Here is a 12343-nt window from a genome sequence, read left to right as displayed (position 1 = left end):
CCTTCTACACAGTTTGCTATAACAGAGGCCCACGCTGTTTGCTCATGGCTTGGAACAGCAGCTATGGGTGTCTGTAATGTAGAAACGAAACAAGGGAAGGGGCAGAGGTTGACTGATGGGAACCAACAGACAAGCTCTGTACAAAAGGGTCTACAAACAGTACAAGAGAAGATACTACAGACAAATCCAGGAAAGGAGGTGATAGCAAACTAGCAGAAGGAAATGAAGGGAAAGTTGTGTAACAGGATAGGATAGCAGAGGACAGTAAGGAACAAGGTTGAGAGCTCAGAGGAGCAGGAAAGCAATGAGCAAGCCCACAGGAGCAGGGCTGTAAGTTAGAGAGCCCAGATGAAAAGGGCTTAGGGCAGCAGAGTAAAGCAGGCTGCACGGTAAGGAACCCAGAAGGGCCGGGTGGCAAGGAGTGGGCCCTGAGGGGCATGGCCGCTGACCGTAGAAGGTAGCAGAGGACTGTAGCGGGCTGCTAGGCCGAGAACCCAGCGGAAAAACATAGGTAGTAGGCAGCGGAGCGTGATAAACTGCAAAGTAGGAAGGCCAGAGGACAAGGGTCGTAGGCAACCGGAGTGAGGTAGACTGCAGAGCAGGGAGCCCAGAGGACAAGGGCTGAAGGCTGGAAAGCAGCAGAGCGTGATCAGCTGAAATGTAGAGAGCCCGCAGGGCAAGGGCGGAGGCTGGAAGGCAGCAGAGAGTGATCAGCTGCAATGTGGAGAGCCCAAAGGAGCAGGGCTGTGAGGCAGGGAGCCTGGAAGGCAATGGCAGGAGGCAGCGAAGTGTAACAGGCTGCAAGGCAGGAAGCCCAGAGGAGCTGGACTGAGGTAGGGAGCCCAGAAGGCTAGGGCTGTAGGCAGCAGGGTGTAGCAAGCTGCAAGGCAGGAAGCCCAGAGGAGCTGGACTGAGGCAGGGAGCCCAGAAGGCTATGGCTGTAGGCAGCAGGGTTTAGCAAGCTGCAAGGCAGGATCCAAGCAGGAGAGATGGTAAACAGCATACAAAGATCCGTAGAAAGACGCGAAAGGTGGAGGAAGGACACTCAGATGCAAGAGGGTGAGCCACTGCAGGCAGCAGCCTTTATACTGCCTAGCCCAGCACGGAGGCAGGCTAATTGGTTGCACCTGGCTAAGCACACCTGCAGGCAATCGGCCACCTCCCTTTCTGTTCCTGGGCTGGTGGAAGCAGGGCAAGTCCCTAGGGCTTCTGGGGGGTGTAGTTCCTTTGATAACCAATAGGAACAGCCAGGAATCGATGCGTGTAGCCAGGTGCATTGTGGTATACGTAGTTTGTTGGAAAAAATAATAAAGCACCAAAGTCTCGCAAATGGGAAATAAAGTTCCCAAAGTAAATATAGATGGATCCAAGAGTCTGTCGTAAATAAATGATAAACAAATAGTCCATATTGAGCGTAAATGGATGCGCCAGTGGCGCAGGCGTGACAATTTGTGAACACCTCCTTCTTTCTCAGAAACATTATCCCACACTTCTTTTGTATTTAGCGTAAGGATTGGCAATAGGTTTTTCTTAGTATAGGCCCTTTTATTTCACAAAGACACCACTAGGACTGGCTTATTATTGTTTGATGGTCAAAGCTTGATCCCATCTTAGATTTAGGGTTCGATTTGGCATATTCCCAATCTACCTACGCAGTTTAATAAACACCATTGAACTGTGATCACTTTGTCTGTCTTTACTGTTGCCACCATGAGTTCCTTGAAGGTCCCACAAGTCCTCTGGGATGATTGTCGGTGTCCTAGCTCTATCTCCGGTCCTACCATGGCTGCCCCCTCACAAGGATCTTCTGCTGCTCTCTGTCTCCCTTTATACACCTGCAGCCCCTTGACAGGCTGCAGGTGTGAATGCTCAATCAGCCCTGCCTGACCATAATTAAAGGGACATGCCTGACCCTCACAGCTCTTGATAGGCATCTTCCTCATCCCAGTACTGAAGTGGCAAAAGGTTATAGTCTTTATTACTCTGTCTCCTCAGAGTTTCATGTGTTAATATCCCCGCAAAAATATCGCAATACAAAAATATCACCATATTTTTGCAGCGATATTGACCCATGGACCCTGCGGGGGACACCCCCTGTAACCCCTGCATTATTTGAAAATGTGTGGGGGACACCCCCGCAAACCCGCTCCCACAAAATATCCCCCCCTCCAAAAATATGCCTATGGCGAGACAAATGGCCATATGTGCGGCAATATTTTTGGTGGGGATATTTTGTGGGGATACTGTCTCCTCATCCTCGTCTCAGTTCTGTCAAGTGTCACATGTGGGAAAAAAGGGGATCTGGCTTAATACAGCCAATAAAGGTAGGGGGAGGGTTAGGTTGGTTCTCAATAGGGAAAGGGGGATACCATGTTTTACCCGAGGGCACCTCACTACCAATCCTCGGGGGCCCTCCACCCAGGTGATCCTCCCTCGCTTCTCCGCCCCCAGGGTCAGGATCCAAGAGAAATGGCATTTCCCTGGCCACCTGCACAGAGGATCCAAGGGGAGTAGGAGTGAGAATACCCGCAGGTTTCTCACAAGTATCTTTAGGGACCTTGAAGTACTGCTAGCACAGGCGTGGTGGGAAATACCTGTGGCAGTACTTCTTGGGTGGAGCTGGCTACTCTACCCCTCTGACATCTTCCGGGTATTTAGGGAGAGTGACAAGGTCAATCTCTTCAGCACTGGAGAGTGCCTCTCGATCTTGTCGACATTTTCGAGAAACAAAGCAAAAACAAAACAAAAAAAGTCAATAAAAAGGATCAGAAAATCCTTAAAAAGGCAATTGAAAACCCCAAAATGAATATATAACAAACAAACCAAAAGAGAACAAAGTACAATAAAGGGAGAACACACAGGGAAAAGTTTGGAGTGTGTCTATATATATATATATTCACTGAAAAAAACTTTGTTAAAGGGATGTTATGGTTAAATTGGACTAATAAAAACCTATGAAATTTAAAGAAAAAGCTTTGTTAAAGGGACTTTATGGTTTCAAGTAAAACCGAAAACCCCCAGAAATTCGCCAGTTATGGTAAGCTAAACAACCATAACTCGCGCCACCACCGTGCACTGCTAAGACTAACACCCAGGACATCAAAGATGACATCACTCAGGCCATGTAATATATATATATATATATATATACATATATATATGTGCACACACTGCTGCATTACATATGGGTGACGGCAATGCATGCCACTCACTGCATCCACAGCCCAAAAAACCCAAGCACTCAATCCTAGAATAACAGAGCTAAAACATAACTTTTATTTTAAATAAAATTACATCAAGTTAAACATTTAAAGTCCTATATAAAATGTTATTTGTGATCTGTGTGTTCATGAACCAATCGGCTCTTGAATTTCATACTGTGGACCTGCCCTTGAAGTTCTTGATTCATTTTGGGTGCGGGATAGAAACAAGCTAAACTTCAAAAACATAATTTCTTCTGGTTCTAGATTCACGTAGTGTCTTCCTAGCTCTCCTTTTTTGTTAATTCTCGATCTCAATAATCAAAGACAGAAAATCTAAACAATATATACATCTCATGCACGTGTGATTGGAAATGCATGACTAATAAAAAGAGGCAATCATTTGTAATTTGGATATGTTGAGAACATTTATTTTGTTTCTATATTGAATTCGCAAACCAATAAAGAATAGGACGAGTAAGTGGGCTATAGGGGTATGAGATATATTGCTGTTACTGGAGATCAGAACCACTATCTGTAGCACCCTGTGATCGATATCTTGGTACCAGCAGCTCCTCTCCTGTATAGCCCCTGGTTATGACAAAACAATGAGTGCCCCCACCCCTCTATACCTTCTGCTTGCGTATAGCAACGCGGTCCAACCATTGCCAGCAGCAACCACAGGCTTTTGTGACTTGAAGCCCCCTGAATACCAGCAAATGGCACATTCCACACATCCTTGCCACAAAGATCCAGCCTCAATGACTGCGTGAACCCATCAGACACATCCATGGGTATTCCTAGATCCATGTCGTCAGCATATGTTGGTTGCAAGAGACCACATGCCACGCAGTGTGGGAAGAGCACAGAGACCATGATGGGTTGTCGGGCCCCCAAACACCATTCTCAGGCTCTCAAAACATCCAGAGGTTGTTGAATTATGTGTAAAAATGTTCATTAACCGAATGGGCATCAAATGCTGAGCTCTGCAGGCTGTTTTTTTAGGGGTGGCCCGCTATAACATCCAGCTCTGGAAAACATTTCTATAAAAAACAGAAAAATATAGAATCAGGATAGGTTGTCTTTTACACAGTGAGCATCAGCGCATTACAATATTCACCAACAATGTTATAACTGTAGCAACACACAGCATGTTGCAATGTCAGCGTCAACATATTAAATCCAATGTAACAACCAAATAGAGGTCCGAAAGAAATTGAAATTTCAATCCATTTATATAAAAGAATTGTGGTTACACAACTTCATCAAAGATGTGATCTTTGGCAAAAACTCTAATCCACCACATCTTGGGGCATGTCAAGATTGTATAAAACACTGCAAAACTTAGAACCATATTTTAAAGGTCCTAGCACACTTCTACCTCGCAATTGTGTTTTGAAAGTACACCTTGCAGTTTTCACATGTAAAGATGTGTAGCAACACTCTGCGCTTCCCTTTCAGACAGAGATTAGACATTTTTTTTGTGCCACTCTGCATGCAGAATAAAATAAAATGTAGAGCCTACTTGGAAGTACAACATCAATCCGGCACAATCCAAAACATGCACTGGCACATCCGATCAATACATAAGACATCCCAAAACATATCAAGCCCTGTATAACACCCTGACACCCGGAACCCTTCAAATATTCATCAACTCTAGTACTTCGTACAACATAAATCTCAACTATAGCGGTTGCGTTACATGTGTGATCTTTGGTGCATACTGTTACCTCTGTGCTGAATTTTTGCACAATATTTGATTGGTGCTGTGAAGCTGAATAACGCATTGTGTGCATGCAAATATGTTGCATCGCAAAAAGGCAAGTGCCCCAATGTTTGGAACCGTAATAAGGGAAGTGGGTTCCAAGTTTTAATATTGAAATGTTTGACTGATTGTGTAGCAGCGCCATGAATTCTAAACTCTTACAAAACCCTCTACACATATTTTCAATTTCTTCCGAAGCGTTGTAGTCACAATCTCAAAAACAGTTCTAGAACATAAGCACCATGCATAGAAATATAATCTGGCGCTGCCAATATCTATGCGCTATCTTAACTGACATGCATTACCACATAGCAATCTAAGTAAACTATACATTTTCAAACACGTCTTTAAAAGCACATAGCTGTTTAGTTTAAAAATGCATAGCCTGTCTCAGAAAGAGCATGCCTCATGGCCTGCCTCATGGAATGACTCAAAAAGGACATGCCTATCGATAAATACAGTGAAAAAAGCCTTATCAAGCTTGAATAAAACCACATAAATTGTACAAAAAATAAAAACAATATGTTCAAGTATTGAAATACCCCCAAACTCACCTTTTTGCTGTTGTTGAAATAAAACTCAGAATAAACAGCAGGTCCAGTTTCCAATCAGCAGGCTTTGCAGGGGTTCTCTCAGTGTTTACAGACCCACAATCAAATCCAGCTGAGAAGAACGGTAGCCCGCAGAGTTGCAATCAAGTGTCCCAAGTCAATTAGCCAGTGTCTGCAGGGGTTCATCAATCCAGGGCACTGACACTGTGGTTGACAGTACCCCATTCTACAGTCAGAAGGGTCCTTTTAAAGGGGTGAAAGCTCAATGTTGCTTCATTATCAAAACGCACAGATTTCCTGAACTCATGTATGGGTCTTGTAACAAATCTAGTTTGAGCTGATTCATGTGTTCAGGCTGTTTCCTCTGGGATTCACAGCTCTTTGGTGTGTCGCAGAGCACCTGTATGCCATGCATGAGATGCTGTGGGCCCCTAAGAAACAATAGTTTGACTTTTGCATGGGCTCTACGATGCACACTTTACTTATAAAGTAAACTGCTTTTCATTATTTACACTCTGTATCAAAGCCAGTTCATATAAGATTGATATATATTTTTCATATATATTTTTCGTATATCAAAGCACACCAAAAGGGGAGGGACTAAAACCGGAAGCAAAGGGGGTGACCACCTGTCAAAGTTCACATGTCAAAGTTTTGACTTCTGCAAAAGAGGCACCCTTCTACTACTGCTGCCTGACTGATTCCAATATGTTGGACAGACCTTTTGTAATCTCGAAAAGCGGGGCCAATGCTGATTCCAACTATTGAAAAACACAAACTCTGATTTCCAGTGAAATGAAAGACCAGACACAAAGAGAGGAGATGGAATTATTTGGGAAAGACACGTCACAAACAGACCTAATGGGAAAACAGACTCCCCGACCACAGCCCTCATTGGGTCAATGACCATTAGGACACAAATATAAATGAAGACCCTTACTTTGAGGTGTCCAGGAAGGTTTCCCAGAGTGTGAGTTGTTTTGCAATGAAAGAATGACAGAATGGAGCGAATAAGAGTTAGAAAGTCAGAAGCTGAATGTGCCAAACCAAATAGGGCAGTGCGTAGGAAAGATACATAACAGGAGGTGGCTAAGCCAAGTGAGCCATATTGTCATGATCTCTGCTTCCAAAAGGCCAGGACTTACCCAACTCCCTTGGAAGCAGACCCATAACCCAGGTTCCGAGTGCCAGCCAGTCCCAATTGGGACCTTTTGGACCCTGTCCTGGCGCCAGTGGCGCCAGGCTCATAAATATGCCCAGTCCCAGCGCTGCAAGCGCCGGGCTCATAATGCTTGGGTGGACTTACCTGCAGCAGACCATGCTGCTTACTTACCTGCCAGTTGAACCCCTGATCCTCTTCTGTTTGGGACTACTTTTCCTGTTGGGTGGGGCAGGAGCCACTCCCTAGGTTCAGAACACTGGAACTCTTCTGGAAAGCAGGAACTCTTTTCTTACCTAGGCGTGGCTGTGGAAGGAGACACCTAAGCACTACAGGAGGCTATTTAAACCACACCCGATGGATGAATCTTGCTTTGCGTTATTCTGCATCCTCTGCAGCAGAACGCTCATCGTGTCTTCTGCATCTAATCCTGGGCCTAAAGAAAAAAGGCTTACCATCCTGAATCCAGTCTTCAGCAACATCTATAAAGACAAGAAAGAACAGGTTAGCACTACGGTCTTCAGTGACAGCGCATCTCTTACCTGGTCCATCGGCTGTCATCAACGCCTCGCGCAGCATTCCTGCATCTGAAAGACAAAGGCTTACCTACTCTTCACGCGCTCCGGAGGTCATCGCACTGCATTCCGGCATCTGAAAGACAAAAGCTTACGAATTCTTCGCACGCTCCGGAGGCCTTCGGCGCTGCATCCCGCATCTGTAAGACAAAAGAAGGTGCGTTTAAAGACATTGGGTAACGTTCAATACTCACGTGCCATTACTCCATCCACGCCGAACTCAGTGGGCATTCCGGCATCCTTCAGCAGCTCCGAACTGGTACCTGCAAAATAAAAAGACAGTTAGTGCGCATCGTGAAGCAAGCAACAAGCGCTTACTTACGCGCTTCCAGGCGCTTCTATTCCGCATACGGGTCCATCCTCAACTGACTTCAGCCAGTCAACCGCCATCGCCGGAACCCTGCAAAATAAGAGACAGCATTACAAAAGACTTTTAAAGACATTTGAAATATTCGGAACTCACCGTTCGTGAAGTAAACGACGGACAGCAGTCCTCTGAAGTCAAGAGGCCTGCGCTACCTATCCAGTGAAGAAACTGGTTACAGCACCCTGCCCCGAGGCAGGTGGAGAGCTCGGCGTTCACTTACCTAAGGTGAGAGCGTTAACCTTTGGGGTTCTACGAGGGGCGTGGCTAACTGGCCATGTAGTGGGACGTGCCTGCTGAGAGCTGCTCCTGTGATCCGACGCTGATCCGAAAATGCGCACGCTAAAAATGGACGATTTACCCTATTAATGAAAGCACGGGCGTGTGAATGGATGCCCTTCCACCATTGAAGATAACAGACAAGTTGGATGAACGGCGGTAGAGAAACTGACACCTAAACGTGTGGCGGCTGGCAACGAAGTATCCAAAATGGCGGAGGACAATGGCCGAGCGGCCGCGACTGCATGATCAACAGCGTAAGCTGCAGCGGCGAGCACGAGGGCACGGACGAACATTGTTGTTTGAAACTGTTGGAACTCTCGCCGCTGGGAGCAGAGCTGCGACCCGATACGGAATATATGTGATCAGGCGAAATCGGGCCGTGAGTGAGGCGGCAGAACACGGAAGAAGTGAGGGGCCGTTGACTGGAGCCTATGCGGCCCCCTCCCCCTCTAACAACGGGTAAATGCTGGGCGAGCGTTTACATGCAGCCCTCGAGCGCTAATCAAATGCGCGGATGCTCTTCCGTGAAAACGAAAGTGCGGCTGATGGCTCGGGCGGCATGTGGCTGCTGAGGGATGCAGGCGAAGGGAGAGGAGGTCCGGGGTGCACAAAATAAGTGCCCAGAGTATATAAGGGCACCCGCGTGCGAGCATTGCTGTAGAACAGGAGCTGCACGGCTCCCCTGAGGTCATTCCTTTGTCCCCTCTGCACGGAGGGAAGGGCAACCAGCGCCAGTTCTTCACGCAGTGCCACTATTGCAAGACAGAAATTACCGTGTCTGGGAGGGCTGAGTACCCCCTCGGGACAGACGAACCAGAGGAGGAAACACCTGGGGTGCAGTGCTGCTTATTACAGGGAGGAGATATCTCCTCCCTGACACCAACACAGTGGGGACCAGGGGACTGGTGGCCGAACGCTCACTGGGGCATTCTGTGAATTTGATCACGAATTAATCAGCACTCTGAGGGGCGTGGCCAAGCAGCCATGGAGTAGGCTGCACCATCCGTAAGCTCCGTGATCCGATGTGGTGACCCGAAAGAAAATGCACGCTTCAGCAGAACATCTTAATCGCAGAGCACATGGATAGATGTGTGAATGGTTCAGGCACAGTCTGAGCGCATCGGCGGACTGCTGAAGTTACTGTAACGGAAGATGCGCTACTTTGTATCGGGAGCCGGCGCGGCGAAATGGTAAACAATAAAATAGCGGCAGTGAACAGAGGAATGCCCGGCGAGCAAGTGCCACGGCCCGCAATGGTCCCGACGGCGGTTTAAGGCCCCGGAAGGTCTAGGGCCTGCAGTGCGAGGACACAGGCATAATGCAGCCTGGCATCCTGACACCGGGTGCGAAACCACTTTGAAGGGGACGCTGCAGGCATTCGCTAGCCCCGGAAGATAAGCAATTGCAACCGAGAAAAGACACAGGGGCATTGAGCCAAAGCTGGGCATAATAGCTGTGAATGGTGTGCGGTCTCTTGGACGCAGTGGCAAGTCGGATACGTGGGAGGACACAGCCCACTCGGAACTAGCAACCCGGGTACATAACGAAAGCTGCAAGATGTCGGGGCGAGGGGCTGGAGCTAGAACTAAGATTAAGCAATCCACGATGGAAACATTCGCCAAGACGCAGCAATCTCCGGCGGCCATAGCGTCTAAAGAAGCAGAGGTACCAGGGGAGGGCGCTGCAGCCACTGACAAACAACAGATACTAGCGGCTATAACGGAGCTGCGAGACTCATGGGGGACAGCGATGTCGGACCTGCGCACTTCCCTGGAGGCCAAAATGGACGCAGTGGGCATAGAGGTTGCCCTGCTGAGGCAAGACGTGAGGGGGCTGGCGGAGAGAACAAGTAGCCTGGAGAGCGCCGTGAAAATCAACACGGACACTAGCACGGGCAACGTACAAGAAATCCACGTGCTCAAACAACAGGTAGCCAATCTGGAGACTCGGGCGGAGGAGGCTGAAGGGAGAGCGAGGAGGAACAACATTCGTGTGGTGGGCCTGCCGGAAGGAGAGGAAGGACGGGACCCGACGGACTATATCGAGAATTTGCTCCTACAGGAAATAGGGGCTGCAGAACTCTCGCAGGGGTTTGCGGTGGAACGTGCGCACAGAGCCCTCATGAGGAAGCCACAACCGGGGGCTCCCCCCCGGCCTATAATAGCTAAAATACTGAATTATAAGGATCGTGAGAAGATTTTGGAATACTTCCGCAAAGGAGGAACCATTGAGAGGGCGTCGTGTGCCATCACGGCATATCCAGACTACACAATGCTGGTCCAAAGGCAGCGATTCAGCTATGTGACGATCAAAAGAAGGCTGCGTGTGGCCGGGATCAAATATATGTTGCTGTATCCCGCGAAACTGAAAGTAATACATAAGAGCAAGATGTTTTTTTTCCACACGCCCGAAGAAGCGACGACCTGGCTAGACCTGCAGGGTTGTCCGGAGCAGGAAGCGGATCAAGCGCAAGAATAACACGATAAGTGGCGGGGGACACTACATGTAGAGTGACAGGATGTGCAAGGGGTATCCAATAGAACTGTGGGGCATGGCTATGGCTAAGGGGTAGTGCTGGGTACGGGCGGCGCTGGAAGTAGATCCCATGGACGTGGGCGCAAGCGAGGACTTGAATAGAGTGAAGTGCATATATATGGGGTAATTGTACAGTTAGGCGTGCAGAGTTTTATAGCAATCAGGAGCGACAGGATGCGGGCACCCTATCCCCCCGTATTGGTATTAGTAGGCCAGCCAGTAGGGCGGCCTCACCCCGCGGGGCATCGAGTACAGGCGACAGCCAAGAAAGTGCTAGATGCGGGGGAGCCTGAGATCCAGGGATGGAGCTGGGCAACAGTTGGGGAAAGGGATATGGGGGTTAGGTGGGAGGATGGGGGGAGGGAGGTGTGGGGAGTTGGGTGTGGTGGGTTTGATAACGGGAGGGGAGGGGTGTTTGGGGTGTGTGAAGTTAAGGGAAGTTTGAATTGGGATACGAGCCTAAATAGACGAGACCGGGTACGAGCAGTGGACTGCGCGGGTGGGATGGGGGCGGAAATCATAACAAGCCATGGGGGACCTTAAAATAATTACGTGGAATGTTAGGGGTCTAAACAGTTATTTGAAGAGAAATAAGGTCATGTTATACTTGCGAAGACAAAAAATAGATATTGCGTTGTTGCAAGAGACCCATTTGACGAAAGAGAGACTGGAAATGATTAAGAAGAAATGGAAAGGAGTGGTGGTGGGCTCGACATACTCAGCTTATGCTAGAGGGGTTCTTATCTGGGTGGCCCCGCATGTCCCCTTTCATGTGTTACAGGAAATTGCTGAAGCGGAAGGGAGAATGGTCATACTCAGGGGCATGGTAGAGAACAGAGAGATAAGTGTAATAAATACATACGCTCCCAATCAGAATACGGCAACGTACTTCAGAACCCTGAGTGTTCAACTTGGTATGTGCATGGGAAGTGCGGTACTCTGGGGGGGGGACTTTAACTGTGTATTAGATCCAAGGGTGGATAGATCAGATCAGAAATGGGAAAAACCTGCCCCGGCGGCACGGGTGCTACAAGCGCTGCTCAATGATTTTGACTTGACTGATGTATGGAGAATGAAGCACCCCCAAGAACGACAGTATTCTCATTATTCGGCCCCGCAACAGCTGTCCACTAGACTAGATTATGTCTTCGTTACGTCAGGCCTAATAACGGAGATGGTGCGGGCGGAATATAAAGCGAGGGTCTTGTCGGACCACTCGCCCTTGGTTGTTAGCTGGCAATATCGCCCTCCAAGGGCAAGGATCCCGACGTGGCGGCTCCGAGCGGAGGCGCTCAAAGATCCCGTGTTTAAAGAAGAGGTGAGGGAGGAGATCATAAATTACTTTGAAGAGAACACGGGCAGCGTAGATTCGGCGTGCACGTTATGGGAGGCCTTTAAAGTGGTGCTGAGAGGCGTGGCCATAGCAAAGTCCCAAAGCCTGCAAGGAGGTGTCCTGGCTGATTTACAAGAGGCTGAGAGGGACTTAGAGAAAGCGCAAAAGGAGGGTGGTGATACTGGTTTAAATACGGAGCGGGTACTTCAACTTAAGCAGACGTGTGGAGAGTGTTGGGATAGGTTGTGTAAACTGAATTATAAGAAATACATAGAGCGGCAGCACGCGGGTGGGGACAAAACAGGACGGCTCCTGGCATGGCTATATAAGAGCGAAACCCCCAGACCCACCATCAGGGCGATAACAAGGGAGGACGGAAGTGTAGCGGATACCCAGGAGGGAGTCAATCAGGAATTTGCCATGTATTACGGAGAACTGTATGGGGATGTTGAGGAGGATAACCAAGAGAGAATAAAGGAAACGCTTGAAGACATAGGTCTGCCCAGAATAAGTGCTGAGGAGAGGGAAGAGCTGGATGCACCAATCACTTTGGAGGAGCTAGAAACGGTGGTGAGA

Source organism: Ambystoma mexicanum, chromosome 8 (assembly GCF_040938575.1).
Source record: "Ambystoma mexicanum isolate Mex_15411 chromosome 8, UKY_AmexF1_1, whole genome shotgun sequence".
Classification (NCBI taxonomy): domain Eukaryota; kingdom Metazoa; phylum Chordata; class Amphibia; order Caudata; family Ambystomatidae; genus Ambystoma; species Ambystoma mexicanum.
Note: the sequence above shows the minus strand (reverse complement) of the source record.